The sequence below is a fragment of the Talpa occidentalis genome, unplaced genomic scaffold (assembly GCF_014898055.3).
Source record: "Talpa occidentalis isolate TD23 unplaced genomic scaffold, MPIMG_talOcc4v2.1 talOcc4.10, whole genome shotgun sequence".
NCBI lineage: Eukaryota > Metazoa > Chordata > Mammalia > Eulipotyphla > Talpidae > Talpa > Talpa occidentalis.
Window position 1 is genome coordinate 92,318,619 of NW_023600993.1, and position 27,909 is coordinate 92,346,527.

General features: G+C 41.0%; 1 long non-coding RNA gene across 1 annotated transcript in view; it reads right to left on the reverse strand.

Annotated features, from left to right (window-relative positions):
* Positions 1 to 430: 430 nt before the first annotated feature.
* Positions 431 to 27,909, reverse strand: part of LOC129146137 (uncharacterized) — a 92,064-nt gene continuing 64,585 nt past the window's right edge. The window contains exon 5 of the long non-coding RNA XR_008552651.1: positions 431 to 592. This is a non-coding gene — a long non-coding RNA (uncharacterized LOC129146137). The remainder of the gene's footprint in view (positions 593 to 27,909) is intronic.

A 27,909-nucleotide genomic window follows, 5' to 3' on the forward strand; every position in this document is an offset into this window, starting at 1 on the left:
AATGGAAAGAAAAGCATGGACCATGTGGGTACACACTGATGAAGTTCAGGGCCCAGCAAAGAAAGGGCGCCCAGGCAAATAAGTAGCTTCATACAGACAAACTAGACCTTCCAAGTGGAATTTCTCTGCCCAGTTTTGTTTGTAAAGCATGGCTTCAATGCACGCCTCTCTCACCCTCTTTGCCACTTGCCTAGATTCTGGGTTAGTCTTCCTTGTGGCCTTCCTTTATATCCAAAGCTTAGAACTCAAGTTCTCCTATCCTGATTCGGTTGGAGAGACCATTTTAGACACAAAAGTACTGATAGCATGACCTCTTTAAACCAACCCAATTGTTTTCCATAGCCCATAGACTCATTTCTCAAAGTCCGGAATGTCTTTGAGAAATGTCATTCATTCATTCAACACCTATTTCCCAAGTACCTACCTTCTATGAGGCATTGCTACTCTTCCAGGTGCCTTGGATGTATCTTGTAAACAAAACTGGACAAAAATAAAAAAAACAAAACAAAACCCTTGCCCTCGTGGAACTTGAATTCTAATGGTAGAAGCAGATGATTCGTAAGCACAGAAACATGATGTCAGATGTTGAGGTCTATAAAAAACAATAAAACCATGAGAAGATGGGGGAGCAAGAGTAGGGGTCATCTGTGCTCACTAAGAAAATGACAGATGTGAAGAGATCAGTAAATTGGGGACTGATCCAGTCAAGAGGAATATATCTGGAGGAAGAACTTTCCTGGGCAAAGGGAAGAGCAAGTGTAAAGGCCCTGAGGTAAGACAAGACTTTATAGTAGGGCTTTTGAGTAGTGATTTGATCTAATTTATTCATAGAAGAATGATCTAGTATGCTGTAGATTTTTTTTTTTTTTTCTGGAATGCAAGGGCCATAGCGGGAGACTAGTTAGGAGACTATGGCAATAGGCTGGGAAGAGATGGGGATTAGACCAGAGCAGTGGTGGCTTCTGTCAATGCCTTTTATATGATGATTCTCTACAAGTAGACATCTGCTTTCTGGTTAATTCTGCTGGCCACAGGGTATCTCTCCCTACTTAGAGATACCTATTGAGTATCTCTCCCTACTGAGAGATAGAGGTAACTGGACTGCTTGCCTGGACTGCTTTAGGGATGCTGAGAGTTTCAGTTATCCTTTTCAATGGTTTTGGAGTTATTTTCTGTAGGTTTCTTCCCTTCATTATTATGGTCCTACCCCTTGAGTTCATGAAAACCAGATTTTGTCTGGTTTATGACCATGTCCTCTTAGGCCTCCTCTTCTCCAGAACCAACACTCTGCATCCTGACTCTTTATTCATATGGCATTTTCACAGCCATGCCACCCCATCCTGGGCATCCTCTTGGGTAGACCTTTAGTTGGGAGAACTGTATCTTTACCATCTTGGCAGTCTGGAGCGACAAGGAAGCAAAGCTTCTGCCATCCAAATCTCTACATTTCTGTAACATGTAGCCATTGACCTCTCAGTGATTTAGCATATTTATTTTACAGGGGCAACTAACTCACTTCCATCATTTTCCTTTCAGGGGCATGGTAAGAGTTAACTTCTAAATGAACTCACAGCACTCTGCAGACGACAGCAAACACCCAGTGTAATATTATCCTTATAAAACATATCTTTCCATAATGTGGTCCAAAGCATAGAGAATTTTTCTACTCTAGCATTTCCTGCCATTAATGTTTTCCTTTTGCAATCTTCAGATAGTGTTATGAGTGAGTTTTGTGATATAAAAAGCTACATAAACACTCTCACCTTGTAATCTACTGTAATGGTGTTAGTTAGATAGCCGCAGGCCTTTCTGCCTTGTCTTCCTTCCCCTTTAAGTGTAACAACACTAAAGTGTTATACCTTTCAGAGCTGGATGAGATAATGTCTCTTAAGAGTGAGCTGTGAGAAGTAGAGAACATTGCAAAGAAGTGGTACTGACACTCAGACCAAAATTGGTCCATAAAGCTGGGCAAATTCCCCATTCCAGGCCCCAAACCATGGTCACAAATTTTCCATTCCCATTCCAGCCCCCAAACCATCATAAATGCAGATCTGTTGGAATTGTCCCCAGGTAGATTTGGGAGCATCAAAGATGGAGATCATTTTTTTTCTCTAAGGTGATATTGGTGAACTGGACTATCTGCTAGCCAAAGAGGGACATGTGCATTTGAGATCATACAGTCATTTATCAATTATCAAACAGCCACCAAAACATCAACTAGGCTCTGTAATTTGTTGTAAACATAAAAATATGAATTAAACAGACTCTTGCCTCTGAAGAACTTTACATGGAAAAGGAAGATATGCTCAGATATTTGAAACAGTAGGAGATGCAAGCCAAAGATGTAAAAATGAGGGAGAAGAAATACCTGAAAATTATTTAACAGTTCTCCAGAGAACTCTTGTGATATGAAAATAGCATGTTTTAGTACAAAGCATGTCCAATTCTGCAATCTGGAATGTGTAGATTGTATGTACAACCCAATGTCCATTTTCATAGGAAAAATCAAAAAAATCAAATCTTTTTTTAGAATATGTGCCCAAAAGACATCTGGGCCAACTGAAATCAATAGAAATATAAACCAGTGACAGAAGATTGGCCACTGAACATTGACATAGGTGAGACTACACATCTTGCCTCTTAAGAAGCTTAAAGTCAATGGTACATGTGTTTGTCCATTTGGTCCTATTTACTATAATTTTAAGCATATTTCTATAAAGGGTGACATGTACAGAGAAGCTTTAGAAATGGATGAGAATAATGTGAAATAATGATAGTTATGTGTAATAAACAGAAATGGTCTCTATGTGAGAACATTATTTTCAAAATCATCATTGGTGAGATTAATTTAGATACAGAAGACTTTCACTGTTCAACAAATTCTAGGAACTAGCTCCAGAACCATTTGCATGACCACAAATTGTGACTGGTAGGTTTATAAGATCTGATATATGTGTTTTCTTAGATTCGCTTGATGAAATGTGCTTGTTGAGCTCTATGCCACTTGCTGGGGAAACTCCAGCTGCCACTACCACCCCTGGCACAGACATTGGCATTGGTCTCCCTGAGGAAGAGGGCTGGGTTCTGACAGGGCTTTCATTGAGTCATTTACAATGAGAGCCCAGGACCAATGGCGCCAGTGCCAGTGAGGTTGTGACTCCTCTTTCCACGTCCAAGCTGAGATGCCATTCTCTATCATTGAGCATAAGAGTTTATTTCCCCAAGTCCTGAGGGCCACAGGAGTATAAAGTGTTAATGGCCCTCAGGGAAAACTTGAAAAGAGCCATAGGAGACCAGAGGAAGTGTCAGAAAAATGACAGTTCCTTTTTTTTTTTTTTTTTCTAAAGAGCTATTCCAAGGTGTGGTGGTTCTTTATGACCTATTTAGGGACAAACTGTATAAACCAGCTGCGGATCTCATAATGCTGTGGACAGTGTGTTAAGTGAAGTACTACCCTGCATTTGCTTTCCCTCCCTGCCTCATTGCACTTTTACCTTCACCCTCGCTCCCCTGGAATGGTGCCTCTTAGCAAAGCACTAGCACTTAAGCTTCACGCCAGGCTATTTTCTAGGTGGACAACTCAATTGTCTTCCTCATAATTCTCTTTCAGACTTGAAGTGAAGACTATCCTTGGCATTTAGGAGTGTAAAAAGATTTTTTCAGATATGCCAAAAGGAAATTCCATAGCATAGTTTTACAATGGAAATAGGAGAGAAAACGAGGTTTGACCATCCTCTGAATTGGAAAGACCAAAGAGTTACATCCTTTGATGGGTTTGTTTGAAACAAAGAAAGATACAAATAACCTGAAAACTTTTTTTTTCCATTCTCTTATTGTTTTTTCTTCATGCCTTTTATGAGTATAAGAAATTGTATTATTCTCCCTATTTTCTCATTTACTTATAAAATGAAACTCCAAATAGACAGGAGTATTATCTTTCATGTTGACAGCCAATTTCCTAGCACCTTGAATTGAGGAGCTAGAATCCTTACATCACATGGTAGGGGAAATTTAAAGTATTGATCATAAGTGTTAATTTATTGATTGATTTATTGATTCATGGAATAAACATTTATGCAAAAGATCTTCTTAAAATTCTCTCCATGGCAACACTTCATTATTTCTTTTTTTCTTTTTTATTGTGGCAACACCAGTGTACAACATTGTAGGTGATTCAGAAGTGTCTGGGTATTTTCTTCATTTCTTGTGACTGAGAACCTACTGGCCCCAAAGGAACCACATACTGGGTTCACATAGAGCTGATATTAAGCTATTAGACACTTATATAAATGAACTAGTTTGTAAAATCATGAAATACTTCTCTTTCAGTTAATCTGTAGCATAACAGTAACTATGAGAAAGTATATGATTAATTTATAGTATAATTTCTAATATATACTCATTAGTTCAAGTTAATTATCATTGGGTGTCCCAATGATCATAGTTAAATAGGTTTTTTGACACAGAATTATTTAATTGATTATGAAGATAATGAATAAAGGAGTATCTCAGTATCATAAAGAATAGAAAACTTTGAAAGTAATTATCAGTTCAGCAAAAGCTGGAAGAGGCTTCTACACCAGGAACATTATTACTCTATTAAAGAGAAATGTTCTATTTAGTGATTCTAAAGTATCTCAAGATATCATGAAAGTAATGGCCATAAAATCAGGTCCTAAGAGCAGTAAGGGCACAGGTTCCTGCAGCCTCATTTGGCTGCTGAGTGGATCGATGTGACAGCAGAGAGGAGTGTCTGATCCCCCACCACTGCTCCAGATGACCCAAATTGACAGTGGCAATGCACAGATGGATCAAAGGCCAGGTACTCCAGGCCTGGATCATGTGAAAATTGCTGACATCCAGAGGTGGGTCTACACGTTCCATCAGCTGCCCTCAGGCTACAAGGAAGAACTGGACATCAATAACCTAATGTTTTATACCATTTCTTATGTGACATCAAGGCTCACACAGGGGCATCACTAGCTAGAGATACACACCCAATAAAAGACCACACCAACAATTACTAAAAATCAATGTATGCTTTGGAAATTATTATAATGCTTTAATGAATATTTTATATTATGACTTTGATGAATGATTATGATGCCTATGTAGTAGAGAATTTAAAATGCATCTCAAATCACAGTGAGATACCACCTCATACCTGTGAGAATGGTCTGTATCCAAAAAACTACAAGCAATAAGAGTTGTTTGAGGAATAAGTGTTGTATGGAGCAAAAGGAATCCTTATACATTGTTGGTGGGATTGTAGACTAGTCCAACCTCATTGAAAAACAGTATGCACATTTCTCAAAATACTAAAAATAGATCTACCATATGATCCAGTATTTTTTTTCCTATGCAACCACAGAAAGAAAGCAAAAATACTAACTCAGAGGATACATGCACTGTGTTCATGGCAGCACTATTTGCAATGGCCAAGATATGGAAACAACCTAAATGCCCAAGGTCAGATGAGTGGATTAGGTATATATTTAAAATGGAATAATGAAGTCTGGCCATTTTAACAACACGGATTGAGCTGGAAGGGATTATGCTAAGTGAAATAAAGTCAGATGGAGAAAGACAAATACCACTCATATGTGGAATGTGAAGAAACAAAATAGTGGAACAGATAAAACTAAATAAAAATAAACCTGAAAAATCCAACTGTAGAATTAAGGCTACCAGAAGGAGTGGTAGGTGTGGGGGAGCAAGCAAGGAAGGGGGCCCAATGAACTATGGTGGGGGATTATGGATTCTTTGGTGTTAGGGGCGGAGTGGTGACATACATTGTAAAAGGTGTGAACTTAAAAGGTGTGAACCCCTAACCCACATGTTGTTGTAAACCAATGTTACTTCAATTAAAAACAATTGATACAGGGCCTCCCCGGTGGTGCAGCGGTTGAGCGCTGGGTTGCGAAGCTGCCCGCAGCCTTTGCAGTGCCGGTTCGATCCCCGGCTGCTCCCCGGCCACCAGAGGAGGGTCCCACATGGCGCGCTAGACCTCTCCTGCCGCCCGCTGCTCCCCTCAGCAGTGTACTTCGGTCATTCTGCCTGCTCTGCTCCCTGCTCTGGCTCTGGTGAATTCTCTCACCCTCCCGCGCTTCTGACTGTACCCAGTGCTTGTATAAATAAATAAATAAATCTTTAAAAAAAAAAAATTTAAAAAAAAAAAAAAAACAAAAAAAAAAACAATTGATACAATTAACAAATAATTGTATTTGGTGTTGCTCTTATCGTAAATGTAGTAATATCATAATACCTTTTCTCACCGTGAAAATGATTTTTAAATAGGTTAAGACTCATAAGAAGTTGTAATCATGCAGTGTTCCTCTGTACACTTTACCCAGCTTCCCCCAATAACATTTTCACACACAGTCACAGTACAGTGTCCAGTCAGGAAATTAACATGCTATAATGCTGTTAACTTCAGCACAGGACATATTCCGATTTCACTAGGATTTATGTGCACTCTTTCATGTGTGTGTGTGTGTGTGTGTGTGTGTGTGTACATGTGTATGTATGTGTGTGACCTCTACTTTTAAGGACTCTTTCCCTAGGATCTCTGTGCCAAGGTTGTCGCATTTTAGTCACTGCTAGGTAGAGGCGAAGTTACACATGTGTGTGCCCCACATACTCACATTCCTTTCACTTAAGAATATTCATCCCATATGGAGAAATAGACCGTGTTTATTAATCACTCCAGAAAGTATGTCATTTCATTAGATTGAGCTCTGTCTCTAGGCATTGACTCATAGGAGGGAACGGCTCCCCAGTGACCCAGAGCCCCTATGACATGCTCCATGGACACCACACTTTAGGGCCAGCTGCTCCAATGCACTGCTGGAATCCCAGGCAGCAATGTGGAATGGCACGCCAAGGACTGCAGAGCTGTCATAGCCCAAGCAGGGTTATTTGTGGCTTCCAAGGAGGGGCTGTAACCTTTTATGTTATCCACAAATCTCAGCCGGCAAGAGTCAGGGAGAAAATGCAACCATGCTGTTTGACCTAGCTAGCTCTTGCCTACCTTCCCCCTCCTATTACCATTCCTTTCCCAGCCCTGAGTAGCCTGCATGGCTGTCCCAGAAAAAGGACATGCCATCAATAATATCTTTAGCATTGCATCAGGTCCAGCTGAGATGGTCAGGCATCTCTTCTGATTAGAAGGAGAGCCCAACAGCCTTGTTGACAAAATGGAAACTTCCCCATTTGAGATGTGAACATTCTGTGTTCTTCACAAGTTACAACAGAAAGTTTTACTTTTTGACTGGGGTATTTTGAATGGCAGTTATAAGGCAGGGACAGTCATGTCTGCATCAGCACTGCCTTATCTTCTATCAGTAAGGATGCCAGGACTCAGAATATCTCCTCTTTTTTTTTTTTTCCTCTGTTTTTGCAGGACACATGGAAAAGGCTGTTTTGTTGTCACTTGATAAAAAATTATGGTTTGAATTACCGTTTATCAACTTACCTAGTTGTATGTTTATTTATTTCAACCACCATGGGAGTCAAATTAGTGAAATGGTGACAAGTACAGCCTCTGGAATCAGCAGGTCTTGGCTTTCAGGTCTGCCTCAAACACTTACTGACTGTGTGGCCTTCAAATTAGGTGAGTGCTACCAGTTGAATTTTGTTGTCCTCAAATTCTTATGTTGAAGTTGTAATCCTCAGTACCTGAGAATGCGACCTTATTTGGAGGCAGCATTTTTATAGAGGTAATCAAGTGAATATAAGATCATTAGGATGGGCCCTAATCCATTATGGCTGGTGTCCTTCAACAGAGGGGCTATTTGGACACAGAGACAGGCACAGTGGGAGAATGACCTGTGGACTAAGGGCAGGGGTTGGGGTGATTCTTTTACAAACTGAAGGATGCCAGAGATAGTCCATAAGCCACGAGGAGCAAGTGAGGAAGCCTGGACAGATCCTTTCCTCCCAGTTTTCAGAAGGGACCAACACTGACCAGTCACCTGCTACCCCCTAGGAGTTCCAAGGATTCCTCAGCCTTTGGGCAATTGGGAAAGTCCTTTTGGAGGAAAACTTAGCTGGATGGGAAATGAAGCCCAATACTGCTCAATCCAGAAGAAATCTTGATTCCACGGATCAAGTGGAGGAGATAGTATATTTCACAAGCCTCTAAGCTGGTATGTCCTAGAGACATTACCTTATCACTTGTTAGCCCAGTTTCCTTATTCTGGGAGCAGAAGAAGAGAGAAGGGGAAACTTTAAGCCCAGGTTTTTCATTCCTATCTCTGTCACTCAGGGCACAGCACACAGACTCACAGATTTTCAAGGGTGAGCCTCATCAAGAAAAACAAACAAAAACCTAGAGCGTTCTCTTTGGGATGATGCAACTTGGAGGTGTTCTGATTTTCACTTTATAAGGAAAATATGAGAGTCTTCTACTTGGAATGTGAATGAGATTGACAGAAGCATATTTAACTGGGGAGTAAGAGAGAAGAACAAGTTCTTTAAGTGAAAACAAAGAAAGGTTGCTGTATTATTTAATTATCAGCTAGTTGCCTATTTTACTGCCTTTGAATAAGCCAGGAATAGCTTGATTTTTAATCACAGGAATTTGGGGCAGAGGGGCCCACCATCCATTCTCAAAGAGAACTATCAGGTATTTTGGAATGGATCTCTTGAATATCACATGACAGAGAGAGCCGCCCCATGGGAAAGATGAACAAACCAAGGAAGAAAAATTCTTCCTCTGCATACAATCAGAGGAGTCCTCCCAAAATGGAGTAGATGTATGTCTTGATTTAGGCTTCTCCTAGATCTTGAGGCAAATATTTAGATGCAGATAATTTATTTGGAGGAGGATTCTGGAATGCAGAGGTGTGGACATTGAGAAAGGAAGACAGGTAAGGCAGAAATGTCAATAAATGATCTCATCTTGAAGATCTTCTGAAAAACTGCATAGAAAATATCTCAGATTCATCCCACCCCATGATGGTCCCCCCCATCTCCTGAGAATTTAGGGATTCTCTGAGGTGTTATTTTCCCTATCCCCATATTTCCACCTTGAACCTGAGTATGGCAGAGAATCTTTTGTGGCCTGAAGAAAGACCTCAATCAGAGAATGGTGCAGACACTTTATGTGTGAAACTTGGGACTCTGGTGTACTAAGTGAATCTCAGCATCTGCTACAGTAGAATTAAAATGTAGAGTTTACCTTCTCCAGATCTTCACAACTAGTAAGAAGGAGCACTAACACTGAAACATTGGTCCCTTGGGATCCACACGATTAGGCGCTCAGAAGAAACAGTAGCTTGAAATAAAATTTAAATTAAATACATGACACTCTGGATTTTGAAAGTGTGCCGTAAATCATTCTCTAGGAAAGAAATTGAGATATAGTTTCTATTAAGCAAGAGTAGTTTGAGGGAAAATAGAGAGGAATAGAACTAAAATTGTGTGGAACAATTAAAATAATCACAGGAAGCATTAATGAGTAGAATTGACAGTGTGGAAAATTGAATTTGCTAAGCAGAAGCTAAGCCCAAGAAAGAAATAAAAAGCACAGAGATTAATAATAAACAGAGAAATGAAAGAAAGGTTAGAACATTTGACATTGAACATTGAGTGTCAATATACATATAATAGAATCTCTTACAGATGATATGGGAAAGTGAAATGATCAATACTATAGTAATAGAAAGACACGATCACATCTTCAAATATAATAACCATGTCCATAATAAAAACATATATCATCAACTCTAAATTACTAAAGACTTGTTTAAAGGATTTTGAAACAGAAAAGAGCTGTAAGGATGACAAAACCAAATATGAGGTCAGTAAATAAGGACACCAATTATGAACTACTAATATAATGGTAAGTTTTCTGGTACAACACATCCATACACATAAAAATATGCTTACTTCTGCTTGAACACCCTCTACTATAGATTTCGTAGTGGATATTTTGGTAAGCCATAAACTAGTAGGATTTAGACATAATTTTCCCTATCTTCAATGAAACCACTCCCCCTCACATGCATATTAATTACTCCTATCCCTTTTATAGATTTATCTCTAAGAACTGTCCTTGTTGAGAATAAGGGGAAAGCTTCTAGAAGGTTGTTCTTGGTAATCTTACTTCCCATCTTGATCATCTTCACAACTCGTACACCACAAGTCTCTACCACTTGAAATGTTTAACAAATCTCCAACACTGTTGATATATTTTTAGAGATATTTTTCAGTTGGAATATAGTTTATAAGAAGTGATTTGATCATCTTAGTGCCAACAGTCATGGGACCATCACCACAATCAAGAAAGAAGACAGTTTGGGGCCTCCCCTGGTGGCGCAGCGGTTGAGTGCTGGGCTGCGAAGCTGCCCGCACCCTCTGCAGCGCCGGTTTGATCCCCGGCCACCGGCGAGGGTCCCACATGGCACGCAGACCTCTCCTGCCGCCCGCTGCTCCCCTCAGCAGTGTATTTCATCAGTCTGCCTGTCCTGTTCCCCGCTTTGGCTCTGGTGAATTCTCTCACCCTCCCGAGCTTCTGACTGTACCCAGTGTTTGTATAAATAAATAAATATATCTTTAAAAAAAAGATAAAAGACAGTTTCATTGCACTGTGAAATGTGCTCATGCTCTTCAAAGTCAATCTCTTCCACATCTTATGCCTACGGCAACTGTGAGTTGATTTGCTGTTCATTTAGCTTTAAAATTTCCCCACTTTTTTGGTAGTTTTTGAATCTGATTTGTTTATTTAGTATGATTTATTTGAGGCATATTGGTATTGTTATATGTATTAGTGGTTGATTTATTTTATTGCTGAGTAGCTTCTATTACACACACACACACACACACACACACACACACACTATTGGTTATCTGTTCATCCACTGATGGACAATGGCTTAAGTCATGGGCATGGTAGTGTTTGGGGATGAATTTTCTCCTTCCCCAAATTCATATGTGTAAGTCCTAAACCTTAGTACCTCAGAAAGTCTGCTTATTTTGACATAGGGTTTTTCTAGAGGTAATCAAATGAAAATTAAATGACTAGGTGTAGCTTTATTCCAATGTGACTAGTGTCCTTTTAAGAAGAGGAAATTTGAACACACAGAGAAGGAAGACATACACAGAAAGAAATTGATGTCAAGACAGAGGGAGGAGATGACCATCTGTAAGTCCAAGAGAGAGACCTGGAAAAAACAGATCCTTCCATCACCACCATTAGAAAGAATCAATCCTGCCAACACCTATTATTATACTTGTGTTTCACATACTTCTTAATATGTCTGTACCTCCTGTTCATTTCTAATGCCTCTGAAGGCAGACCCTGTGTTTCTGGTTACTCTTGTCTTAGTCCTTAGCCTAATTTCCATTGTATAATAAGTGCTCAGAACACGTCTGGTTCAATAAAAGTTCTCCTGAGGGAAAAGTTCATCCTCCATTTTACACGGAGTAGAGACTTTCTGGACTCTTACTTTTGAGATAATCCAGTTTTTTTCCCCCTTAAATTATGTACCTGCCAGCCACATCCATGACCAAGAGGAAGAATGCACTGCTTGACCTGACTCATAATCCACAGTAGGACAGCGTGACTAAAAGCACAGATGCTGAAATCAGGCTACCTTAGCATTTGGATTTTGGTTTCCATATCACCAGATGAAAGATTTTCTTTCAACTAAACATCACAAAGCTATTTCCTTACCTGTATAATAGTATCTACCTCAGAGGGATTGTTGTGAAGATTAAATATGAAATCTGAGGTACTCAGCACATTATTAGCATTGTTATGTTTTTTACTCCTCAGCATTGCACCAACATGCCCAGTGCCAGCTTATGAGTTCCACCAGCCCAGCAGTTGACTTCCAGATCAATGACATCTTTTCCAGAAAACTGCATTACAATCTTTAAAAGCTAGAGCCATGAAGTTCACTCAAGTAGAGATGTTAGAAGTGTGATGGTTTCATTTTATGTATCAACTTGGCTGGGCTAAGGGATGCCCAGGTAACTGGTGAGACTTTGTGGGTGTATCTCAGAGGGTGTTTCTGGAAGGTTAGCATCTGAATGGATAGGCTGAGTACAAAGTGACCTTCATACTCAGGTCTCATCCAATCCCTTGAAGGCCTGAGTCAATAAACAGGGAGAGGAAGGGCAGACTCACTCTGTGCTTGACCTGGGAAATGTAACTTCTGCTGCCCTTGGACATTGATGCTGCTGGTTTATGGGTCTTCAGTCTCCAGCTGGGATTTACATCATTGTCTTCTCTGGCCCTCAGGCCTTCAGTTTTGGATTGGAATTTGCAACATTGGTTCTCCTGGACCTCCAGAAAGCAGATAGCAGATTTGGGGACTTCTCAGTCTCCATTATCACTGAGTCAGTCCCTCATAACCTATCTCTTTCTACATATCCATATCTATTATCAGTCATTCGTTCTGATTTTCTGGAGAATCCTAATACAGGATATGGTCAGTCTTTCCTTTGCTCCATTTTAAGAGGGAACAAACATTAGTGGGTATTTGTCAAGTACTTATACTCACTATAACTGGTAGAGGGTGAAGGTCTGAAATGCAAAGAATAATGTTGGACAGATCTGATGAGTTTGGTGCTTTAGTTCCATCACTTAGGAATTAACACAATCTCAGACAAATCAAATCGTCCCTCTAGTCTTCATCTTTTGTTTATAAAACTATGTTATATGGTAGTTGCTGTCCTCTATGCCTCGTTCATGGTGCTGGGTCCAGAACTATTCATTATTTATTCAATCAAGTTTATCCTAAAAGGTTGGCACTTTGCTACCCAGTTGGCATTTCCTCCAGCGTGTGGGCTGCCAGGCCTCTAGCTTTGTCCTTTCTCCTTTTCCTAGGCCGGATGGAACTGGTTTTCCTTCCTGGCACACACTCCACAAAAGGACTTGGGAAAGGAACAAAGACTGAAGAGCCAGCCTGTCATTTTTTCCACTTTTTAAAAGTAGCTCTGTCCAAAGGTCGTACAAGGGAGGAGTTTTTAGCCGCTAGCTAAAGTGGGGGCTTTCTTGTCTGTGGATTTCCACTGATCTGACCCTTCACTACAGGTCTCTGCCTGCAGGTCTGGAATGTCAGCCCTCCCATGTGTCGCTGCTGCCCTGACTCATGTGGTCCCTGTTCTCTGGTCAAGTTCTTCCAGGGAAGACCTGAGACTGCGCAGGCAAAGCCAGCAGGTAGCCGGCAGGGAGCCCAGTACGCTGAGGGGTGGTCAGCATTTGCAGCTGTTAAGCCAGGTCTTGGGCTTGACAGGACAGATGAAGCCCTTTGTTCCTGCAAATGGGCTTTTCCTGGCAGTGATGGAGCTAGCCAGAGTCCAGCCCCGCGCCTCCTCTGCAGCTGCAGCCATTATCCTAAAGTGGTTCTATTGATCTGCTGACTCCCAGTCTCCTGCCTGCTCTCCCTCTCCTTTTCACTCCCCCCTTGACACCCCATGGTTGAGCTCCGAAATACTCTGTAGCTAACCTCACACAGGCAGGGCTTCTGCTTCACTGGAGAGTCATCATTTTGAAGTTAGATTAGACAACTGTGCTTGTCTCCTGAGAAAGCAGGTATTCTCTTAGGAAAAGCAGTTTTAGACTGGCAAAAGATATGTCTCCACTTACCAACCACACCTTCTGGATTTTAGTTCTTTCTTGTGTTGAGTTTTTGTATGCTCTAGGAAATCTGGAAATGGAAGTTGGATTTTGAAGTTTGCATTTTGGCTGACTGGAGTATGCCTTGCAACGTCATGATCATACTTAATTTTAAACAATCACCACTCCTGTTCATATTAATACAGTTGACATGTAATCCAAATCATTGAAAGTCATACAATATTTTCTCTTCATAGTGGTAAGTTCCTTAAATTTGCTTGATTTCATTTTATTCTTACCACCTTGTGAAATAACTATTATTACTTTTATTTATAGGTAACAAACAAGAAATGACTTGTAATTCATAAAGTTTGCAAATCCAAAGACAGGACTCAAATCTAGGATGATGTGACACACAAAAAAAAATCATTATTTTCCATATGGAAGGCTGCATTTATGATGCTAGTTGGAATACAGCTGAGTCAGTTGTATTGTACCATCCACTACTCCATCTTATGGAGGAAACTCTTTATCTGATGAAAGTCTTTGTCCTTCGGGGGAGCATGACCTGGTCTCCATCACCTGAGAGCGGGCCCACCATCAATTTTTACATGTTCAGGAGCTTTAACTGACATGGGCTCTGGCTCTTTTGTGGTTCTTACAATCATGTTAAATATTTTGAGGGAAGTTTGAACTGCTGACCTTTAGCGAAAACATGCAAACAGCATGCTCATTTAAGACTTTATCCAAAGTCCATAACCAAAGTCTGTTGAGCATCCTTTCTCGAAGTAAGATGTGAAAACAGAACAGAGACAGGAAGCACCATGGGCTCCTATCCCTGGATGAGGCAAGCACTGGGTTCAGTGTATGTCACCGGGAAAATTATGGAATGAAGAGGATCAGAGGCCAGGATGCTGTCCTGACCTTTAATTAAACTTATGATCATCTCATGTGCCTGTGTGGAAGACACACTTAGGAGAGATGTATGTACCTTCCATGGGCTTCGAATGAATTACTGCCTTGTTAGAATAAGAGTGAAAGGAGGTCTCTGGCAGAACCAGATTGTGATTATTAGTGAAGGCAGGAGAATGGAGCATCAGTGAGACAATCCCTGTACATAATTATTATTTATTACTATTGAACAATACTATCTGCTGTGCACCAATCCAGTGCACTGCCATATATAACATTGACACGCTTTTGGCCCCACCAAATCAATACCGTCTATTGCAGACTATAGAGATGACTTTTGTCCTTTATCTGCCCCCAATCCTCATTTTCAAAGTGGGAGATGTTTAGAGTGGGATATAATTTTCAGTTTCTTTTTAATTTCCAGATGAGTGCCTACCGATGTTCTTAGCTTTTCAGCACAGTTTGGCTGTATTTTATTTTTTTGGTTCATTCAGATTATAAAATCAGCAATGTGCTTTTACTAGAAAGAAAAATCACAGCAGATTCTGTAGGAAATTTTTGAAAAGGAAAGGTGAGTGGGGAGGAATGGAAGAGTACTGGGTTAAAAGTCTGGGAATTAGGAAATCTGGGATCCAGTTCTAATCTGTCACTATGGGATGAAGAGAGTGTCATGATTTTTCTCCTATGAGAAATGGGACAAGTAATTTAGCAATCTGTGAACCTCAGTTTCCATATCTGCACAATGACAAGTTTGGAATAAATCACAGGTGTTAAATATATAGCAGGCATATTACTCAAGATTTCTATGCTTGTAACAGACATTGTTAATCAATCACAGTTCGCTTTCTGATCCAGCCAAAACACAGTCTCAGCACACTCACAAAAAAATAAGGACTATGTACCGATCAGAGTTAAAATCTAAAATGTTCAAATCAAGTGTTCATTCAGGTTTTTATTTCTAGCACAGACATTCCAGGATCTTGAAATAGTAACCAGCTTCCTGTAGTTTTATGCCATAAGCCTTTCATTATCTTAAACTCATCCTTTATTTATCTCTCAATTAATTTTAAAGACAGAAGACATAAGAAAAATTCAATAAGGAAGCTTATTAATTCAATACAAAATTATTCTTGTAAAAAGACTGTATTATTTACATGTTAGTAGAACTGAACCAAAATGACATTCATTCTAGATCTATTCTAGTTGGGTCTTCCTTCTTTCTTTTTCCCTCCTTGCCTTGAACAGTTCTCACAATCTCTTGCTGTAATTTTTTAAACTGATTCATAATAAAAAAAATTCATCATTGTGGCACCAGTCATGTACTTATCACTTTGGGACTGATTTTCTGTAGACATTATATGAATAATCTCCATTATTTATTGTTTCATAAGAAAAGATCTTATACGAGCACAGCCAAAGAAATGCAATGTGAAAAGGAGACATCTGTAGGTGGTGCCAAGTATTAATTCTACTTCTATACCAGTCTAGAACTGGATAGCAAGTGACTGAATGTCTCTGATGAATATTCCTTTAACCATGAATGTACTTTTTGGTTATTGTGAAGCAAATTAATTAAGCATCTATGAACAAGTAATTCTTTCATGATGCCATCTTTAAAGAACATATGTTTTAAATAAAATTGGTCTGTTATTTCTAATGTGACCATAGGTATCCAGGCTGAATACTGTATTGGTTAGCCTTCAATTTTAAGGAGTTATCAGTATTTCACTTTGCGTGTCTTCAGCTACACAAAAAAGAGGAAAAATAGTATCTTTATTAAGGGCTGAATTTTGAGTAAAGATTGGGTAGAAACTTTAATGAAAAGTATAAAGCTTTCATTTTATAAACTTTTGTTATCCCCCTACTCCAGACACAGTGAACTGCAATTCAAAAACATTACATCCTCTATGACACTTTAGAGACAACATTCACATAATTTGTATTAGACTATGTTGTTATAATTCCTGTGTTATTAATAGTTCCTTTTTTAAATCTCTGAGTCTGAATTACAAATTAAACTTTATCATAGGCATGTATGTGGAGGGAAAAAACATCAGAGAGAGGGGTTGCTGCTGTGATTTCAGGCATCCCCTGTGGGTCTTGGAGCACATCCCCTCAGGGGGATGCATGGAGGAGGCAAGCATTTGATTCACAGAGCTGTATTTTGTGAATGGGAAGGTCAGGAGCCTGCTGTGTCACATATTCTGGCTCCCTGTGATAAGAAACACCTTGACAGGTGCCCTGATTGTCCATCTTTCTCTCATTCCAGCTCTTTCCTACCTGCAGTGCCTCTACAGAATAATGGAAGGGTTGCCCTTTGGGGGTAGATGGGCTAAGAGGACTATATTTGGAGTGAAGATATGAGCAAGTCTTATTCTGACCTTTAGGACAGGCTGCATTCTATAATGCAGACTCTACCAGGGAAGCTTGCACTTTGTGTCTGGAGAGAAGGTGTGGACTGCTCAGGGCCTGGGAGTCATAAAGCAGGATGTTTATTGCTTTGCTGGAGCCTGGGTCCACTGAGTAGGGGTAACTCCACAAGTGCTTCACTGCTGTCCTACCTGGGGTACGAATGAACCACCTCATGGTGGAAGTGATATCACAGAAAGATACCGTGGAGTGGGGCAAAAATCTCAAAGGGACACCCTCTGACTTTCTAACCCTATTCCCCGGTCCCCAGCAACATCACTCCAAAACTGGGAACATTTACAGGGCTCTCAGGATTTCATGCACTTATTCCCTCAAATACATTGCTAGGATTTTGAATAAGGGATTGTTCCAAAGACACCAAAGCTCTTTTTAATTTTGCTAATATCTACTGTTTGGCAGATAATAACTGCAGTTTGCAATGTAAATTATGGGCTTTATCTTTATAAATAAAGGTTTTTATAAATATGCACTTAAGCCACCATATATCCAAGATGTCCTTTTTTAAAACTTAATATAAGTTTAATAAAGTATAAGTCCATCATTTCTCAAAACATACCTCCTTTTGTGCTTTTCATCCTTGAATTTAAACACATCCCACTATTCATCAGTGGGAAAGCAGACCCGTTGTTCACCATCCTTGATTAGGTGTGATCTCCTGTAGCAACATCCCCTAATGCTATTAGCGGGGATTTAATAGCACTGATAACATTGCACACCCTGCCATAGGCAAGTGACCAGAAGATGAACCTTCACATAATGTCCGTGTACACAGACTTGGCTCTATTAACCATCATTAATAAGAAATGATAAGCGACAAGGTCTGTCAAGTAGGGAAGCAATCTCCTCATGTTTGAAAAATAAAAATAGACTGAAGACCATCTGCATTCTGAGATTTTGCCTGCAAGATCACAGTGAACCAAGGAGGCGAGCCCAGGCTGTATCCACACCATACTTCTCTCTCCCTCATCAGCTTGGCTTGACTTTCAAAAACCCAAATGAGCAAAGACTTGACTGTGGGTTTATGATGGTGGCCACTAACCACCAAAGAGAAGAGGACTGAGAGGCAATGTGGACCCCAGTCAACAGGTCTTAATATTTTTATAGTCACTGTCCTTGACATTCACGAATCCAAAGTGTGTCATTTCTCATGGTGAGTCCAAAGAACTGTTCATATCACCCATATCGCTTTCTTTGGGAGAATTTGGAGATCAGAGTTTCCAGAAAGGCCAGTGGTAGATGGAGGTGGACGCTCCTCTGCCTCTCCTTGGACTCAGTTCCGCCTCCACAGATCTGCGCTCTCCATCCTGGAGCGCAGGGAAGAGCTCCGGGTCCTCTCCTCCCTCTCTGAGCACCGCTCAGAAGGCTTTTTTTGATAAGAGACTTGAAATGTCCTGTGACAGGAAATTCTCGCTGTTCTATTTGTGCTTTCCTGTTGGACCCAGTGGATTTTGTTTTCATATTATTATTTAATTTGCAGACAGGAAAATCATTTGGATCTGGAGTCCCCTTGATAACACCATTAGTGCAACTGCCAGGACGCCCCCGTGGGCACTGCCCATGTCCTGGAGCACCGAGGGGCCGTCCTTTCAAAGTTCCTGGTGGGAGTTTCAAGGGGGATCACGTGACACCCCTTAATCACATTTGTGAAGGGACTAATTAAAAACACAGCTGTCGTCTCCAGTTCACAGTACCTACACAGCTGAAATACTTATTAGGTGTTCTTTTGTTTTTTAAATGTGAAAACTTCTCACTTCTCTCCAACAGAAAAAACAAAAGTAGATAACAAAGCCAAGACAGAAGGGCCTTCCCCCTTTTCTTTCCCCAGAAATGACAGGCTTTGCTCCTGGGGAAAACACTTTGTGCTTCTGCAGATTGGCTTTTTATAAACGTGCCTGTTTAGAAGACTTGTTTTTCCCTTTTAAAATGGCCCAGACGCTCACTTCCATTTATCCAGGGCAGGGAGCTTCGGAAGGTTTGTAGCCCATCTGTGGTGGCAGGACGGCACAGAGCAGATACTCTATGATGCAGGCAGACGGGTAAAGGAGAGTCCTGGAGCCCTCAGTGGCTTTTTTCAGGCTTTTGTTGAAAGTTTACACCATTTGTAGTACAGCACCCCGGTACTCGGCAGCACCCAGGTACACAGGCTGGTGGGCCTCCCAGCCCCCTGTGAGTCTTCACTCTTTCTGGGCTCTCTGCATTTTCTCGCCGTCTCTGCTTCTCTGCTCTCACTCTTCTGTTGCTCTTTCTTGTTCTGCTACTCTACTGGCCACCCTTATAAGTCCAGTCTCTCAGCCCAGGTGCACCCACTTACACATGCCCGCACCCTTCTCCAGGTGTCCGCCATAGGCACATGTGAAGGACTGTAAGGGTGCATCATTAATGCTAATGGAGGGAGGGCTGAAAATCCTGATAATTTTCATTTACCCTACACCATGTCATCTAGCACAGAGCAGTGGCCACAGAAGATCACCTCTGTCTAGGGACACAGACACACTGAGGATACTCAGTTTTAAGTAGAGGCTCCCTTAGGGACTCCCTGGTGGCGCAGTGGATTGAGCGCAGTGCTGTGAAGCTGTCCACTTTCTCTACAGCACGGGTTTGATTCCCGCTGGCTAGGTAGATACCCACATGGCACGGAAGACCTCTCCTGCCTCACCTGCTGCTCCCCTCAGCCGTGTTTTTGGCCAGTCTGCCTGTTCTGCTCCCCACTCGGTCTCAGGTGAATCCTCTCACCCTCCCGTGCCTCTGACCTGTACCCCAGTTCTTGTATAAAATTAAATCTTTAAAAAAAAAAAAAAAGGAAGAGGGTCCCTTGGAATACAGATGTCAAGTTATCTCCACCTTCAGGGAGGGGAGCAGAACAACAAAACAATCATATTAAAAAAATGTCTTAGAGATGCCTGCACCTAAGGACTTTGCCCTGAATGAATGAAAAACCTTTCAGACTTGCTGGCTTCACTTTGGTGAGTCTGGGAAAATGCATTTCTCCAGCTCTAGCTGATAAATACTTTAGATTTGACTATATTGTTCAAACCATGCCAAAAATACCAAACATACATTCTACCACAATAATGCCCCATTACATACAAAAACATCTTAAACATGCTGTTGTGGCTTTTTATTTATTTCCCTTTTTTCCTGACTCCCTGCCTCTTTCTCTCCCTTCCTCTTTTTCTTCTTTCATTCATAGGTACACAGCTCTTGGAGTGCTTGCTAGATAAAGACCCTGTGCTAGGCACTGAGTATGTGCACATGGAGATGAACAAAACCTGGCCTAGAAAGAGTCAAGGCAGGTGTGTGTTTGTGTGTGTGTGTGGGTGGCGGGGGAGGGTTGCTGTCAAGCCTTATATTCTGTGGTTAATTTGGAACCATAAATTGGTGAGAGTAAAACTAGAAATCAAAAGTTTTGAGGAAAAAAATCAGTTGTTTTAGAGCCTTTTCTGCAACCCCAGGGCAATAATGAGACATCTTTGGAGAGGAAGGCTGCAAATATTTAATCATCTAACCCCTTGGGATCAGAGTGAAGATCAAGCACAGTGGAGATGGGCTCTTGTTTTTCCCTTCACATGGGACTGTCCTGTCTGGCTTTGCATTCAGCTCCCAGGATAATTGCACATGATTTTTTTTTTCCTACTCTCCTCTCTTTCATTTTATTCATCCCAGAATTTTATTTTGCACATCTATTAAGATACAGGTACTTCCGTAAGCATTAGGACTTCCCCATTGGTTCAGACCCACACTGCTTGTAAACGCTACAGAACTAAGTAGCCTACCCTGGAGTTCTAATGCCAGTGGCCACTGCTGGCTTTGGGAAAAAAGAGAAATTTCCAATTACAGGAATTTCTAATATATAGGATGTGACTTCTTAGTCTTTATCTTCTCTAAAACTTTTACCCTGTCACTTTTCAAGTGTTAAAATTCCCTTATCTGTTTGAGTAGAATCTACTGTGGTGAAGTTACTCCCTATTAACTCTGTCTCTGTTCTGTGTCAATAACATCAGTTAAATAAGATATTCTCACAATATTCAATAACTACAGTGAAACTACCATTTCTGGCTCAATATCCATTTACAAATTTGAGTGTCTCATGTCTCCCATATTTTGTGCTGTGCTTTGGAAATCAATAGTCACCAATACCATGGACATTCGTGGCTACTGAGCATTTGAAATGTGGTCGGTTCAAACAGAGAGGTGCTATAAAATACACCAGCTTTCAAGAACTTAATATAAACATAATACAAAATCCTGTATAATACCATTATATTGATTACATGTTGGAATGATAGTATGCTGGATATACTGTTATGTATTTATTTCTTTTCATTTTTAAAAATGGAACCACCAGAAAAATTTAAATGGCATAGTGGTTATCATTTCATTTCTGTAAGATAGCACTATAATTCCTCCTAGTTATGTACCATGTTTATTAACACATGAGATTATCTTTTTTATCGCGAGTAATATTCCATTATGTATATATACACCATCATCAAAATCCACCATCATCAGTCTTTGAGTACTTAAGATATCTTGTTTCCAAAGCTTGACTCTTGTGAATAGTGCCCTTGCCTTTTGTGACAACATGGATGGAATTGGAGGGGATTATGTTAAGTGCAATCAATCACAAGGAGAAAGACAAATACTGGATGGTGTCACTTATATGTGGAATATAGAGAAATAAAACAAAGTGTCAGATAAAACCAGATCAATAACAAATTCCAGAAACATGACTGTGGAATTCAGGTTACTAGAGGGGAAGAGAGGTGGAGGGGGAGTATGATATGGGTAGGGGACCAAATGGATTAGGTGCTTTGGTGGTGGGTGGGGCGTGGTGACATACACACCTGAAGGGTGTGATCCTATAGTTCTAAATCATTTCCAACATTGTAAATCAGGCAGCTCTTTCAGTTGGCTTGTATGTAAGTGTTTTCTCCTCCTTTCTTTTTTTCTAATAAAACTGCTCTTATGGATATAAAAAAGGAATGTTGTAAGTCAATTTTACTTGAGTTTTTAATAAAAGCACATGAGGGGCCATTGTCAAGTCTTTGGAGTGATAATCCACTCCTCCCCTTTCCTAGGCAACATAAGGCACATATTAATATGTTTACTGGGTCCTATTGTGATGGGTGTTAAGAATACAATGGTGGGCCTCCCCGGTGGCGCAGCGGTTGAGCGCTGGGTTGAGACGCTGCCCGCGGCCTCTGCAGCGCCGGTTCGATCCCCGGCTGCTCCCCGGCCACTGGAGGAGGGTCCCACTTGACACGCAGACCTCTCCTGCCGCCCAAGCAGTGTACTTCGGTCCTTCTGCCTGTTCTGCTCCCCGCTCTGGCTCTGGTGAATTCTCTCACCCTCCCACGCTTCTGACTGTACCCAGTGCATGGAAATGGTGAAGAAAGGAAAAAAAATGCCATTTGCCCTCACAGGACTTCTGTTTTAGAGGAAAGGTTCTCAGTCTTGGGGTGCCCTTCCCATACACATAGCCTCAGCAGCCACAGGACCGAAGCATTTGAGGGACGAAATCTGAACCACATTATTAATGGTCCACAATTAACTGTATATCTTGTGACCTTAGCCTCTCTAGCAAAATGTTTGGAGAATTGCTTTGGATATTAATTGATGTTCTGGGGAGAAATAAAAAACAACATCTGTGGCCAAAGATATTTGGGAAAGTGAGTTAAAAGCAATAAATACAACATGTCTTTACTGTGGGACCTGTTGATTGACAAGCTCTTCTCATAGTGGGCTACCTTCAGGTGCCAACAGGTATCCTTGGGATACCTCAAGGATTTCCTTAATATATTTGACCAAGGATTCTGCTTGTGGTCAATTTTTTTTCCTAGGAATAAAATCATGCAAAATAAACTCTTGGAGATGGTGCGCAGTTTAATTTTTCATCATCTTTCATTTTGCTATATACTTTCTGTGCTGGGTTATTAAGCTACTGCTTCTCAAACGAACACCCATATTGTTTGTGCTTAGTGTTGGGGTAACTGGCCTCTAATAAAGCACATTGTGATTTTACCACCTGGCTCCAAGCTGGGCTTTGCCAGGAGGGGGAGGTAGAGAGAGAACAGAAATCTGAGACAAGAGGGACAGACTCCTTTCCTTTGCTTCCTGCTTCCTATTATTTCAGCAACTCCAAAGCAATGTGTCTTCATGTGAAAGCAATTCTTTTCCATCTCCACAAATGCATCCAGTTGGTAGCAATGTAGAGGACACTTGAATTAGTGTCCAAAGTCCCATTATGGTGAGAATATATGCGTGCTTCAAAATTCCTGTGTTGAAGCCCTGACTTCTGATGCCACGGTGTTTGGAGGTGGGGTGTGTGGGTGTGAGGAGATCACAAAATCACCAGGGTAGGGCCCTAGTCCGAAAGGCAGGTGCCTTATATGAGGAAGTGGAGATATCAGAACATCTCCCATCCATAGCTCTCAGCAAGCCAAGGAGAAGACTCACCAGGAGCCAGTTCCTTCCAGAACTTTGATCTAGCCCCAAAAGGCTAAGAGAATGAATTTCTGTTGCTTAATCCGTGCAGTCTGTGGTATCTTGTTCTGGTAGCCCAAGATCACTGAGACAGCCTCCCTGTCCTGATGAGTGCTGGTGGCTGGGATCCCTCCTCAGTTGTTGGTAGGCTGGTCCAGGGTTGCCCCCCTCTACCTCACATCTCTTTCTTTGTTCCCACAGCTCTAGAGGTGGTAGCTATTTTCTAGAGAGCAGACTTTATATAATATTTTTAATTAATGAATGTATCCAGAATGTCATGAGTTCATTATAATCAATATAAAATAATTAGTAATATAGTCAGGGATTATTAGTGAGCTATTTACATTTCCTAAGTATTTGAAATCCAGTGTATGTTTTACATTTACAGCATATCTCAATTATGAGCAGCCATATTTCAAGGACTCAATCTCCTACGTGGCTTTTCATTACCATGTTAGAGTATACAGATCTTAATAACATCCTGCAGAAGTACAGAGTTTCTCTTTACGACTCCAGAAAGTTTGGAGATCTGTAGTCTTAGGAAGAGGGGGCTGCCTCCTGGATTTGGGGATATGGGTTGGGCATACAAATCTGACATTCCTCAAATTGCCCCAAAGTTACACAGCCTGGCTTATGTGCTGCTTTATCCTACCACACCAGCCTCATGGAGTGAACACAAACATGGGCCCTGTGCTGAAATGCATTGCCCTGTCCCTGAAACCTGATCCTCTTTGCTGGAAACCTGTCTTCCAACTAAACTTCATTCCCTGTACTGGAAGTTTATATATATATCTTGCCTTAGAACAGGCTCCAACCAATCTCTTTCCTAACACATGCTTCAAGTTCAGCCACAAAGAAGTAAAAAATAGAATACCTACATGAATATGTATACACACACACATAAACAACAGGAAAACAGGTTTGGTCTGCTTTTCTCTCTCATGTTCTCCATCTTTCCTCATATCTGATATCTGCCATTTTACATAGGAATAGAATCTCCCTCCCCTTTTTTCTCTTTTCAAGATCTAGATTCACACTCTCTTCACCCACTTGTATGAATGCCCAATTTTTTTTAATCTTTTTTTTTAAGATTTATTATTTATTCATGCACACAAGAATGGGGTACAGGCCAGATGTGTGGGAGGGTGAGAGGATTCACCAGAGACAGAGCGGAGAGCAGAACAGGCAGACTGACTGAAATACACTGCTGAGGGGAGCAGCAGGTGAGACAGGAGAGGTCTGCCGTGGCATGTGGGTATCTTCCTGGCTGGCCAGGATCGAACCCGTGCTGCAGAGGCTGTGGACAGCTTCACAGTGTTGCGCTCAACCACCTGTGCCACTGGGGAGGCCCTGAATGCCCAATTTTATGGTGGTGACATTGGTGGAAATCCACATGGCATTGGTGAAAAGTCCCATGTTTTGTTCTCACCACCCTCACCTCTCTGTTATGAGGTAAGACTGAATCTCAGAGATGACTTTATTGGCTTCAGACCAGCTTCCCATTACATGCTACTCAATGTCTTTTTTAAATACTCTAAACTAGAGACATTCATAATAAGCAGGGGGAAAAAAACCTTACATATTTTTCATTAACGTATACTGTTAACTATGCCAGTAAATTATGGATAATTTAATTTAATTTAGACTTAATGGCAACATTTTTCCTCACTAATGAAATGGTTATTTGTTATTAGGAAAATATTTATTGAAGTGGAATTGTGTGATCTTTCACATCACTATTAAACCTTGCTAACCCATTTTTAATTTCAATTTGGATTTAATTAAGATTCATTAAGCATTTTATTAAATCGAAATTAAATTCTAATGGAAACAGGCTTTGCCAAGGAAAGACGGTTGTGTCCTTCCTTCACTTTCAGTTCTTTCAAGTGTCACTTTCCAGAAGGACTTGGCATGAAGTGGGGCTCCTTTATTATTGGTAGAATGGAAAGAATACAGGGGTTTTCCACAGATTGATTACGGTTCAATTTGCAGATTCCTCCCTGAGTCACTGCAAGACCTTGGATAATTCATAACATTTTTGTAATAATTAGCTTATTTCTTTATAAAATGAAGCTTACACTCTAACAGTGATTGTGGCAAGATGACCTCTCTTGGGTATGAATGTAAATTCATGGCTTGTACCTTGTAGAGTAGTTGGGTAAAGGGCAGCTGAGTGGCATCAATGGGTAGTTCTTCCTGACTCAATTAAACAGAACTCACAGGTAAACCCTAGTCCTATGGGACATGCTTGAAATTGATAAATATCAGTGTTCATTGATCTAGCAGATTACTGCTATGGACCTTCTATGGTACAAGCTGTATGCCAGGGATACAGAGGTCAACAAGGTCTTCATGACCTAATGATAGAAACATGTCAGTTACAAGTGTGTGGATGATGAGCCTTTATAAAGAGAGCACGTAATGTGACAACTATTAAATACCTACTCTGACTTATACGTGGCGTCCCTTTTAGAACCTCTGACTTCTACTTTAGGTCTCTACTGAACTCTTGACTAAACCCAACCCTTGATTTCATTCTTTTCTGTAACTCCCAGGAAAAACAAAATGAAACAAAACTCTTTTCCTAATGCTCCATCAGTTGGATAAGACTCTGTTCTCACCTTCCCAGGTGAGGTGATGGGGATGTACCACCTCAGATGGAAGGATTCATTTTGATTTGACTTTTACTTCTGGAGAGACTTCTTTAAAAGTAGAATTAGGTTTTTTCCTTTTCACATATCTCATTTTTAGATTGAAACCATTGTGCTATCTTGATATCTGAAAATAGTTTTTTATATATAGAATGCCAGAGAAGACTCCTGCTTCCCAGTACTAAGCCCTGTTCTTTGAACATCCACTTATGAGAATTAGAGGAAAAGAAGATATTCAGACCTCTGTCATCCAAAGAGAGCAATGGATAGCCCCCTAATAACTCCCCCCTTAAATATATATCAACCATTTATTTTCATCACTTTCATGCACACTCATGTGCATATACAATGGACATGTGAGCACAGAGACACCTGCATATGCATGCAGATGTGGTTCACTCACCTGGGCAACTTCTATTGGCCTCACCGCACATTCCAACCCTGGTGTGTGACCCAGAAGGCTGACTGATATTGGCAACCTGAATGGTTCTCTTGACTTCTGGCTCTCAATTAGGGGCAGACGATGAGGTGCCCCACAGGAAAGTTCAGAAGGGAAGAGGGATGAGGTAAGAACTTGTGCTCTCTCACTTTCATGAGGACTGAGTCTGACTGCACCTGCTGGCCAAGATCATAGCTCTGTGTCACCTGGCCCTTTCTCTGCAGGGGACTACTCCTGCCCTCACCCCTTCTGCTCTGGGAGAGGTACCAAAGCTCCACTATTGCACCCCTTGGACACTGACCATCACTGTGGTTTCTCAAGAGCCTGCCTATACCTTTGCGAATTGCCCTCCAATAGACCCACTTCAGCCTCCCAAGTTGAACATGCCCTTTTCTGCCATGATCCTGACTGAAAGGCACACACAGAGGTCCTCAGATGAAGTTCCCACTCAGTGCATGGCTGGGCAGCCTTCATGAGAAGCAGGGAAACACAGGGTCCCAGTAGTCATTGTGGTGTCTCTGGCAGTGTTACCAGTTGACCTGGGATATAATAAAAGTGCTGGAAAGCTTGGCAGATGTGATTTCCTCCTTTGCCATGTCTTTCTAATCCCAGGAGCAGGCTGCTCAGTAAGTTTCTAAGACCTTCCTTTGTCTTCATTCCAGAAATGAAGAGGACCAAGTGGCCCAGATGGAAAGCAGAAAGGCAGACAGAGAGTTGTGGAAGAAGAAACTTAAAATAACCAAACAACCTAAAGAAAACAAGTGAAGTCTTATTGGAAACAACTGCCTCAAAAGAGAAAAAACCCTCCCAGCTTAAGAAAGAAGATGAGAGGACACAAAAACAAGCCAGATGAGAATCACTGAAAGGAAAACAAGAGAGGAGGAAGAAAGGGTGTCATCCCACAGAAAATGGGCCAAGAGAACAAAACACCAGGCTACCTCGTCTCTGTCTTCCTTTTATTCGGACACACAGGACCTCAGATGAAAGGTCCCAGTGTGTGCGCCTGAGTATGTTTCAATTAAAAAAATCATAGCAGTTGGGTTAGGGGTAAGAGAATTTTGCAAATCTTTCCTTACTGGTGTGAGCTGGCTGGAAAATCAGACCATTACTCCATGGTTTGGACAACTTTGTGGATTCAACCCTCAAGTCCAGCCTAATGTTCCATGCTACTGGTTCTGACCTGGAAAACTGTAGCAGGAATGGACACAGTTGGTAACCAAAGTTCCACCTGCAACACTTGCTACCTATGAGACTGGAGAAATTGTCCAATTTTTCTCCTTTTCTTTTTACAAAATATGGCAGATGAAACAAAGTATCAGACAGAACTAAATCAACAGCATATCCTAGAAATCTGTAGAATTGATGCTACCAGAGAGGGAGAAGGTGGGTTGAGAGTAGGGTGTGGAGGGGCCCAGTGAACTCTGGTG